The 13815-nt window shown below is 42.8% G+C and overlaps 1 protein-coding gene across 1 annotated transcript in view; it reads left to right on the top strand.

The window, feature by feature from the left end:
* Positions 1–13815, top strand: part of FRMD3 (FERM domain containing 3) — a 294130-nt gene that overhangs the window by 1706 nt on the left and 278609 nt on the right. The window lies entirely within an intron of this gene.

The raw sequence follows: 13815 nt of genomic DNA, 5'->3' as shown, positions 1-13815 counted from the left end.
GATCTGGATCTAGTTCAAGTAGGATGGAAGCTGTACCTGCTGATGCACCTCATTGCCTTGGACGCTAGCATATACTAGCAGCTCTGTATCAGACTCTAGAGACAAGTCACACAGAAGAGCTGTGGGAAACAGGTTTAATGTGTTCAAGGCAGCAGCTGGCCTGAGCATTGTGCATGCAAGTTACTCCCCAGGAGATACCATCATATATAGAAAATATAGCCAGGCACAACTGGTTCCATCGTATGCTAATTAATTGTTTGTCTACAAAGGATGGTGGTATAGTGTAATGTCTTACAGTGAAGTTAGGCCAATGACCATTTCTTGAGCATTTATCCGCCGCAAGACTCCAAAGATGAATCCTACCCTCCAGGTGCTACCAGGCAGGAAGGGGGAAGATGTGTAAGCAAACACTGTAACCTGTGCTCTGCCTTACCAGCTCTGGCAAAAATAAAAATTAGTTCTCATTTCTTTCAATGCTCCAATGAGAATGATTAGCAGAAAGTCTTGTTCTTTTTCCCAGATTTCCCCTCCCAAGATATGTCCAAGGCCTCAAATTTGCTGTGCTAGTCTAGGTGGTGGGTCATTTGCAAAGGGTTTATCGAAGGAGCTCTTTACAGAGGTGCAGCTAGGGTCAGTTAAAGCAGCAGGGGCAGTGTGTTAGTCCTAGTAATTGAGGGTAAGTGCGAAGGGATGATGGGAGGGAGCCTTTACAGTGAGAGAGAGAGAGGGAGAAAGAGAAAGCAAACTATGGATAGAGATGTCTTAGGAAGAGAGACAGACACATCCCTTGTTGACTCAGCAGGGAGGGGATCAGAAGAATAGATGACCCTCCTCCCTTTCTCTTGCCCTCTGATCTCCTGCTAGCAGCCAAAACCCACTGGCTAAACCCAACTGGAAGGCAGAGACCTGGGCAGTCTGTTGAGTTGGCTCACTCATGCCAATTTCCTGGACACAGCAGGGAAGAGAAGGGTGGAGAGTGTATCTGATAGGACAAAGGAAAGGCATCCAGCACTTCCGTTCTCAATTGTCAGTAACAGCGACTTTCAGTAGGTGTGGCTTAATACCTGACTATGTAGTCAGGGGCAGTGACTTTTGCCTTAGATTGTAAAGTTAAAAAAAAATGACAATAGCTCTAGACAGTTTGGGTCAGTGGATAGAGCGTCAGCCTGTGGACTGAAGGGTCCCAGGTTCAATTCCGGTCACCCTAATAGGGGGCGTGCAGGAGGCAGCTGATCAATGACTCTCTCTCATCCCTGATGTTTCTCTCTCTCTCCCTCCCTCTCCCTTCCTCTCTGAAATCAATAAAAAAATATTTAAAAAAATGACAACAGCCAACACAACAATAGCCATCCGGTGTGAATGAATCAAAATTATACCTATTTTTTGGTGAGCCACAGAATTTTAGTAACTAGTTAATGTGTGCCATGGGATGAAGAAGGGTGAAAACCACTGGTCAGTGAGATAATCCTCCTGTGCTTCTAGGACAGCAGAACTCAGAGGTGACCCCAAGAACTGAATTTTACCTTTTTTTTTGGCTGCCAGTGAGTGCCTCCTGCTGGTTCGTTGTCTCGGAGTTTCTCAGCTGTGACTCAGGGGCAACCCAGAGGCAGTATTAGGTCCTGTCTGTCTACTGTCCACTGTGCCAGCTGGGGCGCAGGGAACTCTGGAAACTCGGAGACCCTAGTGAGGCGCTGCTTCCTCATGTGTTACTACAGTGCACGGCTCTCGGACAGGGAGGACAGCACGAGGGCCCCTGATCAAACAGTCAACAGTGAGAAAAGGTGTCTTCTGAGGAATCCAGAGAGCCTTTCATGTCCAGCACCCTCCTGGTTTTCCATTTGTAACCATCTCAAACTTCCTCGCCTGTTTGGAGCCTCAGATTAAATTACCCTCCACCCATAGCCTCCTTCCCACTCCACAGAGGACTTGTTAAGTCTCCACGGGCAGGGCCAAAAGAAACCTCCGCTTCCTCCCATCATTCTTTTAAGATGCTGCTGCTGAAAGTTTTGGGTCTTAGGATGCTTTTTCACTCTTCAAAATTATGCACGATATCTATTGGTATTTATTCAAAATTGCAACTGAGAAACAAAAAAAATTTATTTATTTAGAAATACAAGTAATAAACCCATTACATACTAACATAACACATTTTAGGAAAAATCTATGTCTTCTAAAACAAAAATCATTCATTGAAAAGCGTGGCATTATTTTACATTTTTGCAAACCTCTTTCATGTCTGGCTTAATAGAATTGGAGGATTCTTATGCCTGCTTCTGCATTCGATCAATATGTTTTGTTTGAAATCTGTGAAGGAAATGTGGCCTCACATGGATGTGCTGGAAATGGGGTGTGGTTGTGAGGTAATTATAAAAGACTTTTAAGTGAGTTGTCCATGTTCTTCTTTGATACTATATCAAACTTGATAAGTAGTAGTTTCTTAGAGTCTAGTTCCACTGTGGAACCAGAAACCACACCAATGAACTCTTTTACTCTTATATTAAAACCCCTTCATCTGTCTCACACTTTGAATGGACCTTTTACCCATGATTTTGAAACATCATGCACTGATCATTTGTAAAATATTGGTTCACTAATGCAACTCATCCAACTGTTGACAGACTTCATTACTTTATTATGCTATTTTAAAAAATCCTCACTGGGGATATGGTTTTAAAAATTGATTTTAGAGAGAGAGGAAGCAGGGAGAGAGAAAGAAAACATCAATGTGAGAGAGAAACATCAATCAGGTGCTTCCTGTATGGGCCTGACCGGGGCTCATACTCAAAACCTAGCTTTGTGCCATGACCAGGAATCAAACTAGCAACCTTTTGCTGTCGGGGATGATGCTCCAACCACCTGAGCCACCCGGCTGGGGCTGTACAATATACATTTAAAATTTTCTTTGTAATATCACCATCGATCTCATCAGGAAGTCTTTAAGTCTTGGGAAGCAGTGAGGCACCCAAGGGACCTCAGGGTTGTGGACCTCACTTTGAGAACTGTTTTGAGTTGTGAACTGCTGACAGAGGCCATGAGTTTCTGTTCTCATTATCTTTTCTAACCAAGGCTTAATTAAAGAACATGGGGTTTGTAATTCCTCCTTCCCTCCCCTCCCCCCCCCCCCCCCCCCCCGCCTCCCCGGAAATTTACTTTGTCAAAGGTATGTCTTCTCCACTTTACTCCTGCCTCCATGTCTGTATCCTTAGCATGTGGTGCTGTGCCTGGGGTAGAGGCACCGTACTGCTCAAATACACCTGTGAAATGAATGACTGGGAGGAAAAAGGGAGGAATGAAGGCAGGTAGTGGGGGAGGGAGAGAGAAGAGAGCTCACCTCCGGTACCTCGCTGGCACCAGTGGCTTGGACTTCAGGTAAAGCCTGACCCCTAGTGGAACTGGTTGCTGCATGAGCTGGACTGAGCAAGTTGCAAGCAGAAAGCAATTTTGTTATTTCTCACCTTAACCCCCTCAGGTCCATTCTGTCAGCTTGTTTTTCTCTGCCCCTGTGTGAAATTTTGAGCATGCCTAGTAGTGTTCGAATTCCTCATAGAATCAATGTGGTAAAGGGTGGGATTCCTGGCTTTGCAAGCCCATGAAACTGATTTCTATCAGTGTATCCACTGTTGATTAGGCCCAGACAAATGCTTCCGGAGCCAACTCACAATAGGTTGTAAATGTGAAGGTATTTTGTTATCTATAAATTTCTGTGACAAAATATTAGTTTCTTTTTATTGAGATACTAGAGGCCCAGTGCACGAAATTTGTGCACGGGGGAGAGGGCATCCCTCACTCCTGCTATCTGGGGTTTAATTATCTTCTACAATTGAAACTTCATAGCCTGGAGTGGAGCCAAGCCTTCTGCTTGCTCCGTGGCAGCAGCCATTTCTATTGGGATTTATTTATCTTCTATAATTGAAACTTTGTAGCCTTAAGTGGAGGCCTGGGCCGACCAGGGTGTGCGGAAAGCTTGGCTTCCTCCATCACCGGGGGCAACCCTAGCCTTCTGCTCTTTCCAGCTCCGTGGCTGCCGCCATTTCTGTTTGGGTTTATGTATCTTCTATCATTGAAACTTTGTAGCCTTGAGTGGAGGCCTAGGCCGGCAAGGGCAGGCGGAAAGTTTGGCTTCCTCCATTGCCAGGGAAACCCAAGCCTCCCTCCTGCTCTCTGTGGCCGTAGCCATCTTGGCTGGGTTTATTTGCATATTTGCTTCTGATTGGCTTGTGGGTGTAGCGGAGTGATGGTTAATTTGCATATTACTCTTTTATTATAGGATAATTGACATATAACTGTGTAGGTTTAAAACATGTTGATTTTATATATATATATATAAATACACACACACAGAGAGAGATATAAAATTGCCACAATGTTAGCTAACACCTCTATCACATATAATTATCACCTTTATTTGGGGTGAGAACAGTTAAGATCTAGTCTCTTAGCAACTGTGAAGTTTATAATCCAGTATGGTTGTCTATAATCACTATGCTGTGCATGAGATCTTCAGGATCTATTTATCTGCTAGTTTCAAGTTTGTACCCTTTAACAACATCACCCAATTCCCTGACATGTTAGTTTCTTTTAAAAGAAGCCTGATGTATAAGTCCCAGAGCCAATTCATGCATTTGTGATTTACAATTTAGCTCATCTCATTTAGGTTATGAAAACCAGAGAACACAAATGATTAATCAGAAGATTGCTTGGTGGGCATGGATTCAGAGTGAAAAGGTATTGACTAGGGTGGGCAGATATTTACCCCAAGCCAGGAAGAGTCTAATGAGCGCTAGTCATTACTCCACACTGTTCACTGTTTCCTGTCCCAGGAGTCCCCAGAGACTTGCAGGACACCTGTGTACCTGCAGCTCCTCTGCGTACTGCCAGTTCCCATCCTTTCTCCATCTGCTATTGGTTATTTCTCTTTCTCCTCCTGTGTTGTAAAAGCCTCTATGTGTATTTGTTGTGATATGTTTTTTGTCTTTGATTGTAATATAATTGTCTTTTATTACTTTATAATATTTTCTTTTTGCCCTGTAGTAGTCAAGATTTTTATCTAACATAATTTCTGAAATACTTTTTCAAGTGTAACTAGTATGCATGGCACTTTTTATATAATACACTAAAATCTTTTTTAAAATATATTTTTATTGATTTCAAAGAGGAAGGGAGAAGAAGAGAGAGATAGAAACATCAATGATGAGAGAGAGTCATTGGTTGGCTGCCTCCTACACGCTCTCCACTGGGAATGGAGCCCGCAACCTGGGCATATGCCTTGACGGGGAATAAAACTGTTACTTCCTGGTTCATAGGTCAATGCTCAACCACTGAGCCATGCTGGCTGGACTACACTAAAATATTTTGATATTTATTTCTGCCCCGTCAAGTAGGAATCATCTTGCCAGTAGAAAAAAATGTTTTATGCATATTAGAAAAATGTATAATTAAAATATTTAGGAACTTCTTTTGTTATCAGTTTATTATTTTAATCATTTATAGGTAATGCTCATTTACAAAATCATGTATCAAAAAATGTAAGAAAATGGCCCTAGCCAATTTGGCTCCGTGGATAGAGCATCAGCCTGCGGACCAAAGGGTCGTGGGTTCTATTCCTGTCAAGGGCACGTACCTTGGTTGCAGGCTCCTCCCTGGCCTGGGCCCTGGTCGGGCAGGTGTGTGCAGGAGGCAACCGATCAATGTGTTTCTCTCACATCGATGTTTCTCTCTGTCTTTCCCTCTCTTTTCCACTCTCCCTAAAAGATCAATGGAAAAATATCCTTGGGAGAGGATTAACAACAACAACAATAAAAAAAGGTAAGAAAATGAGTGGGAGAAAAACATAATTTTGAGAAAATTCTGTTCATAAACTTACTTTAGTTCTGTGGATTGGTAAAATGTGACTTGCCAATGCATTTTAGTTGGTCCATCTCATGGAGTGTTCCTTGTGAATATAGTTGGCAAGCCCTTATGTCATATTTCTCAACTCTCTCCCACCCTGTAGGTCCTATGGGTATTCAAGAAACATGTGAACCAAAATTTCACTTAGTTAAAAAATACATTTGCCATAAATTTTAAAGCAATAAAAGTAAAGCCGGATCTTTAAAAATTGATGATAAAAATGATAATGGTTTATTATTGATGGGAAGGATGTATTGTGGATATCTTTCACAAGGCATCTATAGTTTGAAAGAGCTTAAGTTACAGGTTAACACCTTGTTGGTTTATTTCCTGGGACTTGACTCCTATGAGTTTAGAGAACATAGGCTCACAATGCTAAGTCATTAGGATGACAGCAAGTGCAGGAGGCTCTGTCAGCTGGTATTGGATTTTATAGAAATGATGGACACCTCATGGGTGACTACATTCAGATGCTAACACAGCCAGCATAGCACACATATGTTCCACAGAGAAGGATTCCAATCTGGCTTCATTCAGCCTTGGAAAGTCATTCTTCATATTCTGTTACAATCATTTGCATATGGTGTGAAAATATGCCCCACAACATGCCATTGATTTTATTCTTGAACAAAGATCCAGCAACTATTGGGAAAGAGCCAAACTCCACACTCAATTGTTTGCACGTGGTCCATTATTCTTAGGCTTGATATCTTTAAAAAATAACAACACATTTTTATTGATTTCAGAGAGGAAGGAAGAGAGGGAGAGAAATAGAAACATCAATGATAAGAATCATGGATTGGCTGCCTCCTGCACATCCCTCCCCTGCAACCTGGCATGTGCCCTAAGCAGGAATCAAACTCTGACCTCCTGGTTCATAGGTTGATGCTCAACCACTGAGCCACACCAGCCAGGCTTGATATCCTTTTATTTTTCACTTTAAAACTTGAGAAATTTTGGCCCTGAAGGATTAGTGAGACAATTCACTTTAGAAGCAGGCCAACTGAAATAATAAAAACCATTCTTACTTTGCATTGTTATAAAGTAATTATTTTATTTAAATAGTATTTTGCCTGAGATAATTCATAAATAGTATAATAAAACAAAAAATCTAATTTTGATGGCAGTTTAAATAGAATTACCCCCTCATCATGTGTTGAAACAAAAACAAAACCAAATTCTTCAAATCATGCATCTTTGTAGAAAAGAATGGTAGCACCTCTGTTCATTGCAGTGTATTTCAAATGTTGCTGGATTCAGCAAAATGCATTGGTGCTGTCTCAACCTTGGGCACACCATTTAAATGTTGAAGGCTTAGTTTCTTCTAAACGATGGGAGAATACTGTTCTATCTACTTCCTAGTGTTCGAAATGAAGCTGAAAGCATTTGTAAACTGCAGAATGCTGTAGAAATGATGGTGGCATACTAGTATATTAGTTGATACCAATTTAGAAGAAAATTGTTCCATTTTAAAGTTTATTCTTAACTACTATATCAGCTAGTACTACATTACATCAATAGGAACATGCTAGTGAGGTGAAAATACTCCAAGATTAATTAAACAACAAAATCTTTGACATGTACGTGTTACTTTAAAAAATTATAATGACTATTAAAAATGTTAGCCCAGCTGGTGTGGCTCAGTGATTGAGTGTCCACCCATGAACCAGGAGTCACGGTTCGATTCTGGTCAGGGCACATGCCCAGGTTGTGGGCTCAATCCCCAGTAGGGGGTGGGCAGCCAATCAATGATTCTCTTTCATTATTGATGTTTCTATCTTTCTCTCCCTCCCTCTCTTTGAAATCAATAAAAACATTTTTAAATGTTAGTAGGATATCTGTGAAAATAGTGATTTAATATTACATTTCAAATTTCTGAAATCTATATAAACAAAATTATTTGATCCCATTTTCCTCTGAAATGGCCATACTATCTAAAGAATACTTGATAGACTTTGGAGACCACCTAAGTCTGTGGATAGTATTTGGAGAAACACAGCCCCACCTCACTGGAGTGGAATCTATCTCTACCCTGGGTGTGCATTGGGAAGGCCTCTTGACCGTAGACCTGGGAAATAAGGCTCTTCCCAGCCTGCTAGTCTACCAAAGCAATTCCAATGCTTCTGGTAACCCTGATTCATCCTCTTCCCTTCAAACAGGGTTGGAGGTTTTGAGTCAAAGGAAAAATTAGATGACATTTTCCTAAGGTCACAGAACAAGTGTAATTACCATCTAAACTTAACTCAGTGTTTTTTTTTTTTTTTTTTTTTTTTTTATAAAAAAATATTTTTATTGATTTCAGAGAGGAAGGGAGAGGGGGAGAGAGAGAGAGAAACATCAACGATGAGAGAGAATCATTGATCAGCTGCCTCCTGCATGCCCCCTGCTGGGGATCGAGCCCATAATCTGAGCATGTGCCCTTAACTGGAATTGAACCCGGGACACTTCAGTCCGCAGGCCAATGCTCTATCCACTGAGCCAAACCAGCCAGGGCTTAACTCAGTTTTTATACTTGCATGTGGGTTTATGTGTGGCAGGTGTAATGAACAGTTTTTCACTGTAAATGCTCACTTTATTTTATACATTCTTACTAGTTTTGTTCCTTGATTTAACTGGCTTTTATCATATGACATTAAAACCAAACTTATATCTTAACCTCATAGAAAACTTCAAAAACTCATGAGTATGGCCTTTATGTTGGGAATGAGAGGGGGAGGAAAGCAACCATCTATATATATATAAAAGCCTAAGCAACTGTTAGGACCAAACGACTGGAATGATCAGAATGACCAGTCAACCAGTCGCATGACACACACTGACCACCAGGGGGCAGGTGCTCAACCCAGGAGCTGCCACCTGGTGGTCAGTGTGCTCCCACAGCCAACCTCCCATGGTCAGCCAACCTCCCCCAACCCCTCCTTCCAACCAGCAAACCTCCTGCAGTCTCTCCCCCTGTCTGGCAGGCCCCATCTAACAGGCCCCCGTCCAGCAGGCCCTTTCCAGCAGCCGGTAGACCCTGCGACTGGCAGGCCCTATCCAGCAGCTGGCAGGCCCTGGCCGGCCTGGCCCTGATTGAGACTGGGTGAGACGGCCCCGACAGGCCCTGATCGCCGGCCAGGCCTAGGGACCCCACCCGTGCATGATGTGCACCAGGCCTCTAGTTTCTGAATAAATGTGAACTAAACATGAATCATCTAAAAAGACTGCTAGGCCTCAGATGAACTAGAAAAGTGTTGACTCACTAACCTATATTCCTCTCTGCTCACACCATTGACCTGCTTTAGTTACACTGTATGTTAAATAACCTGGATCCTTAATATAACACTCTTCATTGAAAGTTTTTGCATTTTTAGTTGTGTGTGGGAAGTACATTGTCAAAAGCACCAAGACAAGAGGGTAGATGTTGAGAGAGAAGTAGAAAAAAAAAGAAGTGCTCTCATAAACGTGGTTCTGATTATGTAGTCAAGGAGAGCAGTTAAATTTTTTGGCATCTCCACTCAGAAAAAAAAAAGAAATCTGAGAATTATCATGCAAGTGAAGGGGTTCTTTCAACAATGCCTTGTAATTTTCAAAGGTTGTACATATTTAAAATTTTTATTCCTAAGTATTTTATTTTTTGGATACTATTATAAATGGAATTATTTTGTCAGATTTTCAGATTGTTCATTGCTAGTGTATAGAAATACAATTGATGGTTGTATATTGCTTTTGGGTCTTACCACCTTTCGGAACTTGTTTAATAGTTCTAATAGGTTTTTGTGGATTCCACAGCATTTCCTGTATATAAAATTATGTCAAAATACAGATAGTTTTATTTCTCCTTTCCCATCTGGATGCCTTTTATTTATGTTTCTTGCCCAATTGCCTTGACTGGATAGAATTGCTTATACAACCTGAATGGATGTGATGAGAATAGACATCATTCTCTTGTTCTTGATTTTTGGGGAGAGCATACAGTCTTTTACCTTTAAGTATGACATTGGTTGTGTGTTTTTTGGTAGATACCTTTCATCAGGTAGAGGAAGTTCCACTTTATTACTAGTTTGCTGAGTGTTTTTATCATGACAAGGTGTTAGAGTTTGTCAAATGCATTTTCTAGGTCAACTGAGATTTTCATGTGGATTATCCTTTATTCTATTGATGTGGTGCATTAGATTAATTGGCTTTTGGCTATTAAACCAACCTTTCATTCCTGGGATAAATCCTACTTGGTCATGGTGATTAATCCTTTATGTGTTGCTGGATTTGGTTTCCTAATATTTTCTGGATTTTTGTGTCTATATTTATAAATGATATTGGACTTTAATTTTCTTATAATGTGTTAGCTTTGGAATCAGGCCACATAGGATGCATTGGAAAGAGTTTCCTCCTCTTCTAGTTTTTCTTTTTTTGGAAGAGTTTGTAAAGACTTGGCACTTTCTTCCTTAAACACTTGGAAGAATTCATGATCAAAGCCAGTGGGACTTGAGTTTTCTTTGTGGAAAGTTTTAAAATTATGAATTCGCTCTCTTTACTCATTATAGGTTTATTTAGATTTTCTATTTTTTCCTTGAGTTATTTTTGATAGTTTGTGTCTTTCTAGGAACTTATTTAATCTAAGTCATCTAAATGTGTTGGTGCACAGTTTTATTTGTTGACCACGTATATCCTCACCCTTTATCTGGGAACTGTCCACCCCATCCTCTGTGGTTACGTGGCAGAGCGCTCTGGCCACATTGGAAGGTGTGAGCCAGGCTGTCTTGCTACCCTTTATGGTTCATTTGACCAACTGGGACTTGAAAAAGACCTATTTTCTTTCCAGTCACATAGACAATAATATGTAAATGCAGGAGCTCTTGACGGCCACGTTTGCCTTCCTGTTGCCTGAAAAACAGAGAACACCATTCTGCAGGGAGAGGCCTCAGTGAAGGTGACTGGGGGAGTAAACGTGGGAGACAGAAGCTTGATTAGGATTAAACCCCCAGTTTTAGTTCATATTATTTAAACTGGATTGCATCCCTGCCAATGATTCCCTACTCGCACAGTCTTGTTTGTGTGTTTTTTTTTTAGCCCTTTGAGAAGACATCTTTCAAATATAACTAGTAGAGTCTTGACTAGTGGAGAGCTTGGTCCTGGGCCCGGACAGGGTATTTGGAGGCAGACAAGGCTGCATTTTGGTTTGCAAGGTGGTGTCACAGTCAGTAGTGAGCAGCCTGGTTGAAAGCAGACAGAGAATGACAGAATAGGGATGTAACTCAGCTAGTGAACTGAGGTTACTTAAGATCAGAAAATCACACATTGGGTGAAAAATAATAGCCAGTTGCCTCTGGTACCCACCCTGATTGAGGATCAAATCTGCAACCTGAGTATGTGCCCTGACCGGGAATCGAACCCGTGACCTTTAGGTGCACTGGGCAATGCTCAACCAACTGAGCCCCAGGGCTCTCCTGCAATTCTTGGTGTTTAGTGTAGGCTCAGCGAGTTCCGGTGGACCAGGTCTTTCTGTTCTGTAAGTCTTTCTGTGAAACTTTTCAGTAAGTTACAAGGTAGCATTATATAAACCTTATAAATATTAGAGTGATCTACTAGTAAGCTGAGCTACTGGTTAATCCAAGCAAAATTGTAAACGCACTAAGGTTAATCTATGCTACGTTACCTGCTAGACTACACGTGGAGGTTGGGTTAAAATATAACCCAGCTCTGTCTGAGTTATAACCCAGCTGAGAAGGCCTCGGAGCGATGATATCCCAGCAGCAACATTCAAGGCCTAGGTGATACTGTTCTCCAGGAAAACAATGCAGAAGTGGCTGATGTTAGGGCTGAGATGGGAAAACTACAAGAGGAGCTGGAGCATCCTGTAGTCCCAGAAAGTAGCACATTGCTAAAAGAAAAAGTGTTTACAGTCCAGGGTGCCATAGCCCTGTTTTTATTTTAACCCCACTGTCTAATGTTTCTAGTCTCCTTTGTTGATTCCTTCTCATTTCTCTGATCCCTATATATTGGAGTGTCCCAGGGCCCAGTCCTGGACTTCTTCTCTTTTCTCTCCTCAAATCACTTCCTGGTGAACTCATCCAGTGTCATGGCTTTAAGCATTAGCTACAGACTCCCAAATTTCTATCGTAGCTAGATCTCTTCTCTGACCCCAGAATTGTATGTAACACTGAAATCAATAGAAGATCTCTACCTATAGGTATTTGTGTTCACTTGCAATAACCTGGTTGGGGTTGTGTAGTGGACACTGGAAGGGACAGGAGTGGGCTGCCTGGGTGATGGACAATAATCTTTGCCCTTTGCTTCCATTTCAAGAATAGTCAGCAGTCTCTGGGATATTCAGCAGAATAACGGGGTAAGGAAGACAACTGGAACGTTGGTGTACGAGGTAAATTCTCATTATTATGATTATTCCAGGGAAACGGGCCCACTGGATTAAAGGGTTCACACAGTGTTTACGTGGGGGGAAATTAAGTTAAATATTCTTGGCGTCGGCACCCTGACGACCAGCCAGCTCCAGCTGGGCAGCCAAAAGCCTTACATGGAACGTGTTTCCAGCATCTGCTGCCTCTGCCTCCCGAGGTGATTATTGTCCAACGTTGGCTCACTCACTGACACCGAGTTGGCCAGCTTGTCCCACCACAAGCCCCTTGGTGTTAAAAAGCATTTGTCTCTACATGCTTCCTAGGCCAAACCTAGTACATGCCCCTGATCTCCTCTTTTGATGAACTAAGCCGAGGTCTTTTTTTTTTTTTTTTAAAGAAATAGGTGGGTTTTGTGCCAGCAGCCAGAGATATCTGGTGACTGAAGTGATGGCTCTGATGTGGAGAACGGGTGTGTTGCCCTCGCTGTGTAACGTCCAGGACCTGCCAATTCAGGGCAGTGGGGGCACAGGCAGGTTTGGGTGGCGGCAGACTAGAGGCGCGCCTCCCCGGAAAGACAGGCAGAGAACTCAGCTTTCTACTGTGCGTTAGTGAGGAAAGGCAGCCCTGGGTCCTCATGCTGCTCTCGGGTGGGTTTTCACAGGTTTTAGACCCACACGAGACTTCATAGTCATGCAGCTGTGCAAACCGATGGAGGGAGTGGGGCGGCTGGCCCTGACTGGAGACTTACCTGGGACAGTTCCGAGCTCGGCATTTACTAGGGATTTAAAGAGTCCCTCCCTCCCTCCCTCCCTCCCTCTTTCCCTGTCTTCCTACTCACGTGGAGGGAAGGTGGGAAGGAATATTTACGCAGTAAGTGGAGACAGTTGAAGGTCCATGCAGCAGTGGGGACTGTATTTTAAAAATGAGAAGAGTCATTCTCAGTAAGTCAGTTCACAAACCTTTTGATGTGGCCACTGGGCTTGCAGATGCTTGAGGACTGACTTGGGCAGAGACTCCGCCCCAACACCCCTGGAGGGGCAGCTGGCGCTGAGGCCTGGCAACAGCCTTTACATATTGTGAGAATGAATTTTTACACCGGTGAAGACTAAGGAAGAGCCCACGGTGGTGATTTTGCGTTAGAGGTGGCACTGCAAGGTAGGAGTACTGTCAGGACATGGATTTTACGTGTCAGAATGTGTACAAGCAAACGTTATTGTTTGAATATTCTTGGTCCAATAACACAGTACTGGTGGCCATGTGCTGAAGATCCTCACGCGCTTTGTGGCAGAATAATGTCTGCGATATTGACTCGTCCCCGCCCCATGCCCCTCCGTTTGTTATTCCCCCTCTTTAGTGGAAAGCGGAGAAAAGAAGGCTGTTTCCTGGCTGTGCATTTCACAAGCCCACACCCTCTGCGACCTGGAGAGGACGGGGCCATAGCTGACCTTGTGGGTGAGGAGAGGTTCCAGAGCCTAGTGGGGTGGGGTGGGGTGGGGTGGGGGTTCCAAGGGAACAGATGGTCATTGAAGCCAGTGGGAACAGCGGTTGTGCAGCAGGACGGTCAGGTTGTGAGGACCATCCCTGCACCCTG

This window comes from Plecotus auritus, assembly GCF_963455305.1.
Source record: "Plecotus auritus genome assembly, chromosome: 5".
Taxonomy (NCBI): Eukaryota; Metazoa; Chordata; class Mammalia; order Chiroptera; family Vespertilionidae; genus Plecotus; species Plecotus auritus.
The sequence above is the reverse complement of the archived record's forward strand: the minus strand, read 5'-3'. Positions and strand labels throughout refer to the sequence as shown.